Source organism: Pangasianodon hypophthalmus, chromosome 7 (assembly GCF_027358585.1).
Source record: "Pangasianodon hypophthalmus isolate fPanHyp1 chromosome 7, fPanHyp1.pri, whole genome shotgun sequence".
NCBI lineage: Eukaryota > Metazoa > Chordata > Actinopteri > Siluriformes > Pangasiidae > Pangasianodon > Pangasianodon hypophthalmus.
In genome coordinates, this window is record NC_069716.1 from 22,158,464 (window position 1) to 22,171,196 (window position 12,733).

General features: G+C 37.7%; 2 protein-coding genes across 4 annotated transcripts in view; one reads left to right on the forward strand and one right to left on the reverse strand.

Annotated features, from left to right (window-relative positions):
- macrod1 (mono-ADP ribosylhydrolase 1) overlaps positions 1-12,733 on the forward strand; it is an 81,327-nt gene that overhangs the window by 19,116 nt on the left and 49,478 nt on the right. The gene's annotated exons all lie outside the window — the stretch shown is intronic.
- flrt1b (fibronectin leucine rich transmembrane protein 1b) overlaps positions 1-12,733 on the reverse strand; it is a 28,440-nt gene that overhangs the window by 8,278 nt on the left and 7,429 nt on the right. Inside the window, exon 2 of the mRNA XM_026917623.3 lies at positions 3,398-3,799. The gene's annotated coding sequence lies outside the window, so the exon portion shown is untranslated. The remainder of the gene's footprint in view (positions 1-3,397; positions 3,800-12,733) is intronic.

Genomic DNA, 12,733 nt, shown 5'->3' on the forward strand with positions numbered 1-12,733 from the left:
CAATTGTGACAAGATGTGATAAAGCTCCAGGACTGTGCATTCTGATGCACATTTACAAATTATATGTTGACACTAACTTCCATTAGCTATATTTTAGTACACGGCTCCTGTGTTTGTCATGATTATCATTATTTAGTATTTGGTATTTTTATTGTTCTATTGTACTATTACACTCACTCTGCATAATGACATTATTGATATTACATGCATTCCAACCGTGTGTGAGTTGTATTGTACAGATAAGCCAAAGATGAAACTCATAAATAAGGAAACTGCTGGTGGAATTTGTGTACGCTCAGTTATTAGTCAGATTTAACCAGTTTAAGTTTGATTCATCAAGTTTGATGAATAAGGACCAATATATCAAGTTCCATCACATGATAACCAGATTGCAATGATTTCCTTGGGATTTAGGATTTTGAGGGGTTTTATTGTCCATACATTGTGCATAAAAATGCTGTGTGTGAGACACTATCTAGTCACTGTCTAGTCACCTTGCGTTTGCACCCTTCAGACATAAAGAAAACTAATTTTGTATAAAACATTGTGTGAGAGCCTCAAAATCTGTTTCAGTCATGAACTGTACAGTATGTGCAGCTTTAGCCTTACTTATTTTTTTACCATTTAAGTTTCTTGAATTGGTCTTTAAAGCCAACCTTCTGCTTGTCTGAACCAAGATAAGTCAGACATTTTTGTAAATCACTTGCACATGATTACCACACTGGCTCATTCATTCACCACTGCGAATAACATTATTGATAATGGAAAAGCTATAACTTCAGCTAGCCTTAACCAGTGACAGCCTTTGTAACGACATCTGTAGTGAAATGACTGACAGCAGTACAGATCCCCGTCCTTGCACAACTGCTAAATCAAAACAAGAAAGTGTAACTGAAAAAATAGAAAACCAAAAAAAATGTGATTAGCAATCACTTGGTAATCAAATTGATAAGAACATTAGAAAACCATTAAATAAAAATAAAATGTATTAGAAGAAGTTTTATCATAATTTTTATTCATCAGTTCATCAACTTTTCTCAGTCTGTTGAATTCATTTTTTAAAATTGTTATTTATTTGTTTGTCTTTATCTGTTTAACTGTCAGATGTGCAAACGTGTGCGTAATTGCTCATTTCTTAACTTGAGTTGTCAATAATTTATAAACAGTTTATCATTTAATTGAGTGTAACAGAGTTTGAGATCAACAATAGCCTTGATTCAGCCGGTGTCAAATGGAAGTTTATCCATTTGGATTTTTTTTCTTCATGGAGCCACAAAAGTGACACAACAACACCTGTTTGTATTCTTACATGTTTTGAGCGCAAAGGTGTGTGAGTTTTCTGTTGGGGCCTCATTCTTTTTTGCTGCCTGCTCTCTCGTGGGGGTGCAGTAGGGCTTGTTTGTGTTGTTGGCCAGGCCAGATGGGAGTTGGTTAGCTGCCCCTCGGCTGCACACATTGTTGCCTCAGGCAGCAACTACATGCAAAACAAGCCCTTGAACAGACCTAGCTCACATGCAAAACTGATTGAGTTGGTTTTCACAGATAGATGAAGAGAAAGATTAGTAGTGAAAAATAATTTTGCATATGGTTTGCTATGCTTATTGCCAGAAATTCGTAGCAGGTGTAAGGAAGGTCTTTTAAAGAAACTGATTTACCAAACAAGTACATTTTCTTTTAGATTTAGAAAATTAATTTTCTTCAAATCAGCTCCAGTGACATCATTGCCACTTAAAAATGAAGCAGTATATAAAGAACATTCACCATTTACGACTGTCACTAGTCATGAAAAGAGGTACTTTGGCAGAAAGCAATTTAAATGTCATATTTAATCGTTCGCTCAGTGTGTATACATATGTGTATTTTTAGAGTAAAGTCAACTGTCTCTCCAGGCTCAAAGCGTTTGAATTTGAGCAGGGAGACGAACAGAGCATGGTGATTTGGTTGACACCTTTTTGAATATATATACAGTACACACACACACACACACACATATATATATATATATATATATATATATATATATATATATATATATATATATATATATATATATATAACATACATACAGGGTGTAATATATATGTTGCTTTTTATAATATATGTTTAGATTAGGACATCAGATTTGATTGGGTATACATACGTTTTTTTGGTGTGTGTGTGTGTGTGTGTGTGTGTGTGTGTGTTTTTAACATTGCAGCCATGGCTTTGTAGACAGAATTTGTACTCCATGTTCTTAATGAATACAGTTCACAAATCCAAACACAACAGCACAGTTACACTTTTGCTTAGCGCATTTATACCTTATATCTTATCTTTCTGCACTTTTTAAAATATAATTGGGGTGAATTTATCACTGCAGAGCTGTACTGACCTGCGCGGGGAGAAGGTGAACATTTCTAGCTCACGGTTAATTCAAACAGAATGATTCACTGTGGTAATAATGAATGTGTGGGTTAATTAAAATCAATAATGGATTTGGGGATTTTTAGCGAAACTGTGCTGGTTGTTGGTGCACAGGGGAGGAGAGGCATGATAGGTTGATATTCAGAAGATAAACTTCTGAATCTGAGATGTATTTCCTGCTGTCCTTTGCTCAGAGCTGACTGTTTTCTATTTCTCTTTTCTACTCATTACACTCTGCCCCACATTTCTAGACTCTCTTCTGCTTCTCACACCTTTTTGTGCTTATTCTCTTTCCTTATAGCCTGCCCTTGCCTAACCCTCCTTTTCTCTTTTTCCTTTTTTTCCCTCTCATCCCTTTTATTAAGAGATAATGCTAGCTAGAATGTGATGATCAGATTCGATGGAAGTTTGTCACGGCTGCTGCTGCTGTACCTGCATGTTTTTTCTCTGTATAATTATAGTAGAAAAAGAAGTATGCTGTGTGTGTGTGTGTGTGTGTGTGTGTGTACGCATGCTGTAACATTGCAGCCACGGCTTTGTAGACAGAATTTGTAGTCCACGTTCTTAATGAATACAGTTCACAAATGCAAACACAACAGCACAGTTACACTCCTGCTTATCCACATTCATTTCCAGCTCATTTCCTTTTTCCCTACATTTAAATGATTTAATGACTGGTCATTTTCTTAACCGGCCCTCTTCTCATGCTATCTCTACAGCTGTCTGTAGTATTTTTTTAATGTTCTCTTTTTCTACTTCATCATTATTTAAAAGATCTCTTTCAGCTTGTAGGAGTTACTATATCTAGCTCATCTATACCTTATATCTTATCTTTTTTCATTTTTAAGATTGGGGTGGATTTGTTCAGACGTCTTTGTCCTCTACTGTTCCAGCAATTTCTTCTTGTTTTATATGTAACGTTATCTAAAATACTAAAATTGTAATACTCACATACAAAAATGTAATAATCACAATAGTCACAAATATATCTTACCTTCTTGAGTAAATTTGGTGGTCCTTTTTTGCGTTAGTAGTAGCGTATGAGTGTGTGTGTGTGTGTGTACCACTGTAGATGGATCAGACTGTTCAGTAATGAGATAAAATTGTGGTAAAATCTTCAGTCTTATTTCCTGTCACTTGCCCATCACAGCCATTACTGGTGGGATTCTTATAAAATATAGGCACAGAGACAAGGATAACTCCATCCAGAAAAAGTTTCCAGTCTTAACCAGTCAAAGCAGTCACTGTTTGTCACCACTCCCAAAACCAAAAGAACTTGTAGCTGATGTTTTGAGTTGAAGTCTCAGTTCATCCAGAGGTACTGTCATCATTCTGATTGTATATCACATGGTGATGGATGGAACTGCTGCTTGCATCACTTTTGAGACTCCATCACCTGTTGGGAACACAGAAGGCACAACGGTGAATGAATGCATTCATATTCTAACTGCAGTACTTTAAAATCCCCACATCCCCCCAAAAAAATAGTCTAGACAAAATGGCCGCTTTGAAAACTGGGGAGTGAAGGGAATTCAGCATGCAGAATTAAGTGGAAAATCTCTTTTACAGATGGCTCTAAGCTACGACCCAGCCATAAACACAATATTAATACTAACTGGGTCACTGACAGGGCTGAAGAACTGGATGGCGTTATGCATCTCCACACAATTTGCCTCATTATGCAACAGCAAAACAAAAACATTTACAGATGCCTCAGTAATTTCATGGCATGAGTCTAAAATTGTAGTCTGTAGATATTTGATTGTTTTGTGTTTATGTTTACCACAATGGCCATTACGAGGCCCTGAGTTTTACACGTGTGAGTATTATCTTTCGTTGCAACACTATGATGTATTTCCCAATCCTAACATGTGGCTGTGTTGTGGAAGAGTTTGTATTTTTTAAAGTCTCTCCCAAGGCCCATTGACTCCAAATCTAATGGTTCTTCTACACATCAATCAGAGTTGCAGTGTTCAAAAACAATATTCCTGACATGCAGGACATAGTGTGGGCAATACAGAGCGAGCCAGGTGGAAATGGGTCACTGGAGAGCTGTACTGACCTGCGTGGGGAGATGGTGAACATTTCTACCTCACAGTTAATTCAAATAGAATGATTCACTATGGTAATAATGAATGTGTGGGTTAATTAAAATCAATAAAGGATTTGGGGATTTTTAGCGAAACTGTACTGGTTGTTGGTGCACAGGGGAGGAGAGGCATGATAGGTTGATATTCAGAAGATAAACTTCTGAATCTGAGATGTATTTCCTGCTGTCCTGTGCTCTGAGCTGACTATGTTTTCTATTTCTTTTTTTTCTCTTCTGCTTCTCACACCTTTTTGTGCTTATTTTCTCTTTCCTTATAGCTTGCCTTTGCCTAATGCTCCTTTCCATCCCTTTTATTAAGAGATAGCTAGAATGTGATGATCAGATCTGATGGAAGTTTGTCATGGCTGCTGCTGCTGCTGTACCTGCTCTGACTCTGACCCTGACTGTACGTACCTCCATGAGAGTGTCACCACCATTCACCATGTATTGCTCCATGCTTACTGCTGTTGATGGCAGCAGGCAATATTTTATATACTTAGGCCCCGGTGCATGGCCTCACCATCCTTGTTTGTATGTGTGTAGGGTTTCCCATTTCTCATTTTAGGCTTAAAATGCATGCTGAGATATGCCCACTGTGTGCATTTACTGCACCTTTTGGTGAATTGTGCATTGGTGAATTTGGTGAATTGTGCAGCGGACATAACAGCAGTCTCAGCACCAGTCTATTACCCAAAACCCATTGCAATTATTTTTGAGGGCCAATCACTGTGGATGGGTTTGTCAAGAGCAAGGCTTGGTGGATACAGCCATATTAAAGCCAACAATGTGAAGAAAGATATACAAATAAAGTCTTAAAGCGAATTTCATGATTAGCATAATTTGTGATCAAGCAGCATTAGTGAAACAGTTTGTGTGAAACAAATCCTGTAAAATAACTCATTAAACAGAGTGTTTATAGCCTATACATCATTTTATTTGGAGATGCTGCATGCAGCTGATTTTGCTATAGTATATTTTTTAAGTTTGTCAGTGTGATCTTATGCAGTTTGTCTCTTTGGTGAAGGGATTATGGACTTTGTTAATCTTCAAGTCAAGGAGTTTAAATTTTTATTGGTCATCGCATTGTAACCATTTTCTTTATATTTTGTATATTAGCATTTAAGTAAAGACTATACTCTCTATCACTGAATGGCGAGCCATGGTGAACACAGCCAGAATGTAATGAGGTCTTGGGGACTGTCCCAAATGTTGACCTTTACACCCTTGTGTGCTTGATCACTCATGCACCAGAGGTCCACATTTCAATGACGTCACCAAAGTGTGGTCTTGGAAGAGGACCTCAGGGCTTATGGCACCATTTGGGACAGGGCCATATAGTACAGCATGTTCTGTCTCAGTAGTGAAAACTATTCTCTAGAAAATTGTAAATGGAAAAGATGTGATTAATGTCCTCTGTGTGCTTGTATGTTAGCATAGTCTGTGTGTGTGCGTGTGTGTGTGTGTGTGGAAACCATTTAACCAACCTGTGCACGTAACCCTCCCCATCTCTGCCTTTCAGTTTCTCATTTACTGACTGAGGGAGTGAGAGAGTGAAAGTGAGGGAGAGCCAGATGGAGAAGGAAAGGGAAGAAGGAAGATTGATGAATCCATTGCAATGAAATTTGTAGGCAAAAATTACTGTTAGGCCATATAGGGTTTAAAACCATCACAGAGCCTGAATTCACCACACACACACACACACACACACACACACACACACACACACTTGCACACTCTTTGTCTTAAGTTCATGAAGGAACATGAAAACTTAATGATCCCTCACACTGCTTTGTCATAAAATATTACTAAAGTACATCATGAAATAATTATCCTGCAGCAGATCTAGTTCATTATTAATTCAGGGCAGGACTTGATAAATGGTGTTGTGATACAGACCCATGTGAACAGTGTAAACAGACAGAGTACTTTGTGTTCATGTCTGATTACTAGCACATGAGAATGGTAATAAAACACTTAATATGATTTACAGTGTATCCCTTAGGCTCTGGTACTGTAGATATGGTGCATGTGTATTGGGGGTTAGTGGGACAGCCTCTGTGTATGTATGTATGTGTGTGTGTGTGTGTGTGTGTGGGCACATCTATCTGTCTCCCAGTCCTGCTTTAGAGATAGACACAGTGACGGTAGAGTGGTGGCCTCTGGACTGCTTGTTTATTAAGATATTTTTTGCCACTAATATCACTGTCACATTTCTCAAATCCGAATCTCCCTAATAAATTCCTCTACATCAGGACCACGAACTAATGAGGCTTCAGAGTTTCTATATCAAACCTGTCCTCAGGGCTCAGTCTAATTATGTACCATTCAGAAGAAGGAGAAAGAATGTAATTGCTACACCAAAGTGTTTCGCCAGGTATTCTCCACAAAATACCTTGATGAGAGGTGTCTGGAAACTAGGCTTTTTTTTCTCCCTCCGGCCTGGTGACAGCACAGATCTTAAACTGCCTGTGGCGCTGAATAGTAATTTGTGTGTCTGTGTCTGTGTGTGTGTGTGTGTGTGTGTGTGTGTGTGGGGTCTGATGATAATTAGCTAAAGGTAATCAAGAATAACTCAGCAATGGGAGGGAAAATCTGTGGGAGATGTACAGACACAGAAGGATGTGACCAGCCTCTCAACGCGGAGCCGCACACAGCAGCCTTTTTAGCATGAACAACCACAGACTGAGAGAGAGAGAGAGAGAGAGAGAGAGAGAGAGAGAGGGAGGCAGGGGAGGAGGACAGGGAACAAGAGAAAAGGAGAGTTGAGGGTAAAGGGTAAACAGGATAGAGAGAGCAGAGATACCATATTTAGGGGATTTTCCATCATGGCATTTTCTAAACAGTGGCCTTCTTCAAACTCCTCTTTTCAATATTCTCTCTCTCTCTTTCTCTCTCTCTACCACCCTGTACAGGACACTAATCTACACACACACACACACACACACACACACACACACAGATTCTTTATCTTTCCTTGTTTTCTGTTTTTTTTTATTAAATTGGCTCCCTTGAGTCTGAGCCATGCTTGATATTGTAGTATGTGAAACAAAAACTTTAGATTGACCTGCCCTTTAACACACAAAGGCTTGCGTGCCTTTAAGGATGATCATGTTATTGGCTCTAAATGTGATGGGCAAGACTGTCCGCCTGAGACCTGGACTGTTGCAATGCCGTGTGTATGCATTCTCTTTCACAACAAGGTGGGTTTTTAGGATTGATTTTTCTGTTGCCTGTTCTAGTTGCTGCCGGCTTGCCATTTTTCATGTTTCTCTTAGCAATTTGGCTAAACTCAAACAAAGTTATGTTTGATTTGTTGAAGCAGATGGGACCAGACTGAACTTTTTTCATCCTATGATTGATTTTGATCTCTAGTCTTTTCATAACAGACCTGTTGTGTTTACCTCTATGGCGTGGGCTCTCACTAATTTAGCTCTGAAAAACATCCTGCTCTGAGGCAATGCGTACTTCGTTGTGTGGAATTTTGGGGGTAGGTTTGTCTGTAGTACCTGCATTCAGAAAGATTCCTACTGGAGACTTACTTTACTTTTAAATTTGCATCCCAGAATTCCAGGAGAGAACTAAATGAATTATGTGTTGGTGAATGTAGAGACAACTGCACACGCACGCACACACACACACACACACACACATACACGCACACACACACACACACACACACACACACACACACACACACACACAGACACACACACACAGACACACACACCCTACACAACAGCTTCTTTCATCCACTGTATGCTATAGCTGGTGCATTTTTTTTTTCACCTCTAGCTGAACCCTGAGTTCTGTTTTAGTAGTAGAAACACTAGATAAGAATGAGCTCTTTTTTGAACATTTGGATAAAAATAAGTTACTGTTTTATGTATAGCAATGTACATGATAGAGCTGCTAAAATGATAATCATTATTATTTTTGCTTAATCACAAAATCATGATTATCAATTTATTATTTAGTCACCAGGCTTTTCTTTCATATTGTGCATATTTTCTTTCATATTACGCCTGTATTCATTCAGACTTTGAATTAAAATTATACTCCTCATTAGTTACATTAATTAAATGGATCTTTGAAATGCTAAATATACACACAGTTATACTCTAAATAAATATAAATAATTATTCCCCTCATAGTATAACACCAAATACATAGTTAAAACAGAAACAGGGAGTTCATGACTGAATGCACAAATCAATAAAAAAAAAATATAACTTCAGCCAGTTACAAACTTGAGCACTGTTAATTATATTATGTATATTAGATTGTTAATTATATTATGTCAAAGCCAAAAATCATGTTCCTGATTAATATATAACAAATTGTCTATTTTTACTTGAAGATGGTTAGTATAACTAATAGTCTAATAATTAGCATAACTAATTAGTCTAACTTGCGTAGCCTATTATAAGTCTGATGGAAAATCTATGTCTGTTCTTTTACACTGTATTATGATTCATGTAGCCAGATATCTATTAGTGTTTAAAAATGCATGAGCAGTTGTGTTGAACATAAATCAAAGGAACTGAGCACAGGTGTACACAGGTGTGTGTGTGTGATGCCTTATATGTAGCAAATCAGATGGCTCTGAATCCAATCTTCTCACAGTTACACTCAGTCTAGAATAATTGTCACGCTGTCAGACTATCTCCAGTTCAAACTATCTCTTTTCCTCAAATGCTCACTCTTTTCCTCTCACTTGTTTTCTGTTCACTCTTTCTTACTTTTCTGTCTGTCTTTGCCTCTTTAACGCACACACACCTGAGATTCGCACACCTTGCACAGCACTGTATAAATGCAGCCTATTAAATTGATGCAGTGTTTTTTGAAATAATTTATGCTTTACCTCTTCTGCAATTTCCCTTCTTTCCTCTTTTCACTTCCTCACTCTCTCTCTCTCCATGTCTCTCGCTCGCTTTTTCCTGCTCTCTAATGAACTGGCAAATGCTATAAACAGGAATCACATCCTGTCAGCCCTGTTCTAGTCTTTTCACCCATCTTCCTCTTTTCTCCATTCATGTCAATTTAGTTGGATTATGTTTGAACGCATCTCCTGCTTTTATTTTAACCGTCTCTTCTGCATGTCAGTTCAAAATTTTTCTGTCTTTGATTGGAGTTATCCTTGAACACTTTGACAATTGCTAGCAAAATACAAGGTTATCAAAAACCAAGGGTCCTAATCATTTTAATCATCTCTCTTTCTCTGCTGAGATAAACCACCACAATGTTTTGTTTGTTTTTACGTTTCATCCCTTCCAAGCCTTCAGATTCACTTTCCCCCTTTTTCTTTCTCTGCTTCACTTGCTCCCTCTGTAGCTGTGTAAATGATGCAGTGTCTGGAAATAAACAGGCAATTTAAGCACTGGATTCTTCACAGCTTTCCACGCTCTGTCTTCTAGTACAGCACACACACACACACACACACATACACACACAACAGTGCTCATGAGCAGCAGACACATGTGCCCAGATAAACACAACACATAGACACAACTCTAAAAAAATATGGAGAGATAGAAAAACATCTTTCCTTACAGTGACGAATTTCTTGTCTGTTTCAGGAAAAACCACCTATAGGCCATCACATACCAGTGATGATCATCAACCTCTTCCCTGAATATCTACCTTTCTAAAGAATTCACTTTAGTCCCTAATCCAACACACCACCTCCAGATAATCAGTCTAGTGGATTAGCCGGATCAGCTCAGCTGGATTAGAGCTGGAGCTAAATTCTTCAGGAAGGTAGATCTCCAGGAGGAGGTTAGAGATCACCGTTCTACACACAGTACAACGTGTCTCTGTTTATATAAAGCTGCCTTTTGGATTTAGGTCAGTGAACATAGTTGCCTAAATGGTAAATGTGCCCTGCTAAAAGATCATAATGTGGAACTGCCCATGTTCAACAAACACACTCTACTAAGCTGAACATGATTAGCCTTCCTCTGGGAGGCCTTTGCACTTTTTTATAGCTCAATTAGAGCCAAACTACTAGGCACCAAGCGGTGTGTGAGAGAGGGAGATGGTACATGTAAATTTGTGTATTCCTGCCTACATTACAGTTAGTATCAGTTTGAGTTCACTGAGCACAAATGAAAACTTGCTTGAGCGAGCACGTGTATGTTAAACTTGAAAAGCATTTGTATAACATTCACATGCCGAGATTAACGCAGAGTTGCTTCAAGAGACTGAGCACAGAGATATCTGATCCCATCACACAACACACAATGGACCATGCTGGTATACAAAAATAATGCACACTGGAGTGGTATGATACGACCTGACGCATATAACAGCACAGTTCGAAGTGTTACTCCACTTATACCGCAGCAGTTTGCCAAAGATTACAATTTTTAATTTATTAATGAACAACACGTCACACTTTTTTAATTGTTTATAGTTACATTTAATGTAGTGTAACGTCCGCAAGACACGTTAGTTCCTGTTATCACTTCCATTGCAACAATGATAAACAGCCGTTCCCTACCCAGCAAGTTAATGAGACAGAAAAAGTAGTTTGTCATTTTACAGAGAAACTGGAAAGCGTAAACTGCTCTGTCCTGAAAGCTCTCCTGTGATGGGAAATTTACAAAACACCATGAATATTCCAAAACACTGACACCTGAAACTCTTTCCATAGATGTTACATTGAAATCTCCTAACAAAACCTTCACCTTATCAACAATTATACATTTTTCTTTGTTAAACAAAAACACCTTATTTTTTAAAAAAAATTCTGTGCTAATGGTTGTCCCAGCGTTCGCTCTAAAGTGGCAAGAGATAATGCTGTGATTGTAGGTCTCAGTCTTAACACACCCGAATTGTGGCAGTGCACACTCTTCTTTTGTAAAACTACTATTAATATATTTATTAGTGGTAGACACATTAAATCGTCAATAATTAATTACACAATAGATCCCAATATTCAAAATGAGAGAAGGGTGATATGATAATACTGTTATTGTGCTAGATAAATTGTTTTTCTTAGAATATTATTAAAACTTTCACCCTTGTTGAATAACATTTTAGTCCTTTTTTTCATCCGTAAAAAAACTCGCACTTTGTACACTGTTTATATAGCAAATTGTGCATGTTTGTCAGTGGCAGCAGAAATGCTATATGTATCACATTGTGATACATATAGTGTATTAAGAAAACATCAGGGATCGTGATGTGACGTTTATGCCATATCACACATTCCTACTTAACACAAACAATGTTATTATCACAGACCCTGGCTGCATTTTTCATGTAAAAGCTCCTTATTAGGGATTATGAGCATTATTTAAGCATCTGGATATCGGAACTCATCTAGTATTCACGTACTTAATCAAGTATTTAATAATACACACTAAAAATGAGTTAAATAGTTTGTTCTTCTGTGATTGTTACATTATGTAGGTTTTTGTTTTGACTAAGCATGTGGTGTAGAACCACAGAGAATGTCGGGACACAAGCAGCTGATACTGCATCTGTACGTCAAGTGAAATAGTGACTTCTAAACAGAGCTACATCTGGAAATACTTAGCTAAACCAGATACTTGTGTCTGAGTGGAGATATTTTTTTCTACAATGGAAGTGGTTGTTAATTGTTCTAAAACTTGCCTCACACATGAACATGTGGACATGCTTATGTTCTGGTGTCCCATCCTCAGTGAATTCTAGATTTACCGCAAGCCTGACCAGAATAAGGAGCTTACTGAAGATGGATAAATATTATACTGTATATTATATATTATTAACAAACCACTTATTAGAAGTTGAGTTTAGCAAATTTATGAAAAAGTGTCCTTTTTTGGTAGTTGTCTTTTTTGCTGTTTATTTTGGCCATTCTAAATATTACAGACACAATTTTGTATTCGGGATATTCGCCATGTATATGGGCTGTAGTCATCCTTGTTGGAATTTTCCTTTCAACGTTTCGGAGAAGAGCTTCTTCAGGTCACGGTCGTATTAAAATAGTTACTTTGTAAATACAGCTGCGTGCTATTTATTTGTAACAATGTAAAATGCCCATCCATAATTCTTACATTATTTCTTACATCTTACAGTATTTACATGAAGGAATATTTCTTAAAACCTGAACATGATTTACTAAATACTCAAAAGTCTTTTGAAGTTAAACTTGTCCATCCTTTCAAAACAAAGTTACGCCTTAAGACTACTTTGTGTGAAAAAACAAATGTCCAAGGCCCTGTCCAACGGCTGATTTGCATGCGCTGACCACTT